The sequence below is a fragment of the Poecilia latipinna genome, unplaced genomic scaffold (assembly GCF_001443285.1).
Source record: "Poecilia latipinna isolate Pla-1442-1.1 unplaced genomic scaffold, P_latipinna-1.0 Scaffold8804, whole genome shotgun sequence".
NCBI classification, from domain to species: domain Eukaryota; kingdom Metazoa; phylum Chordata; class Actinopteri; order Cyprinodontiformes; family Poeciliidae; genus Poecilia; species Poecilia latipinna.
In genome coordinates, this window is record NW_015121420.1 from 1 (window position 1) to 1,114 (window position 1,114).

Below are 1,114 nucleotides of genomic sequence, written 5' to 3' on the forward strand. Positions count from 1 at the left end.
CAGCTTCTCCCCATCCATCTTTACACTCAGACAGTTTCCTGGTTGTGTTTCTCCTCACAGTTCCTCCATCAGAGCTGTTTTCATCCTCACAGATCAGAGTCACTGATTCTCCTCTAAAGAACTGAGATCTGCTGGGACTCACAGTCAGACGAACTGGGAGAACTGGAAATAAAATGATCATGAGGTCAGTTGTGGAGAAAATACATTTTAAATTCTTCAAATCTGATATTTCCAAACAACATATTTGAAAATGTAAAAAGATTTACCAACCTTTAACCCCAGTTGAGAACAGCAATGAGGCCAGAACTAAAGAAAAATTAAATATTTAGATCAGAAACTGAAACTCTTTAAAATCTGACTAGCTTGGGAGTCAATGTGAATAGTTATAAATCTAAATTCTTATATATTCTTTTACGCTTTGACTCCAAACTCTAAATGAACCATGAGAAGGTGAGCAGATGTTAACGTGTTTGTACTCACAGAGTGAAGCTGGTAGACATGTTGGTCTCATCGTAGCTCTGACTGATCTGAAGCTTCAGCTCAGCTGGTTTTACTGAGCTGAACCCGCCTCCTTCCTCCACATCACGGGGTCAGAGCAGCAGAGACACATTCACTGGATCCACCTGAACTCAGGATCTACGTTCAGAATGACGACGACAAGCAGGAAAATAATTGTTTTTATTCAATACTAAATTTAAATGTCCAAATATCCTACATAAATGATTTACTACATAAGTACAACTGGACAAAGGATGTTGAACATGGAGGTGCAGGAGAGGAGGAACAGAGGAAGAAACAGAAGTTAATGGATGTAGAGAAGGAGGAGATGGAGGGAAAGAGGATTTATGATGGAGAATGAGGATCTGCTGTGGCGCCCCCTGGTGGGAGCTGATGGAAAGAGATGTTCAGGAATACAAAGGGTATAACAGATAAAAACCTTCATGGTGGATTATATGAACATTAGGATATAATACATGTATTAGTATATATAAATTATTCTTGTTTAGAATTTATTTTCACAGAATTATACCCATGTGCAGCATGTGTGTAAATATGTGCTCAGTGATGTAGTTTTGTAGTGCTGTCAATTGATTTAAAACATCCATCCATCCAT

The 1,114-nt window shown here is 38.5% G+C and overlaps 1 long non-coding RNA gene across 1 annotated transcript; it reads right to left on the reverse strand.

Annotated features, from left to right (window-relative positions):
• Positions 1–6: 6 nt before the first annotated feature.
• Positions 7–1,002, reverse strand: LOC106944384 (uncharacterized). The gene is made up of 3 exons (XR_001424259.1): positions 481–1,002; positions 271–306; positions 7–162 (listed from the first exon to the last, which is right to left on the reverse strand). It is a non-coding gene; the product is annotated as an uncharacterized LOC106944384 (long non-coding RNA).
• Between the last annotated feature and the right edge of the window lie 112 nt (positions 1,003–1,114).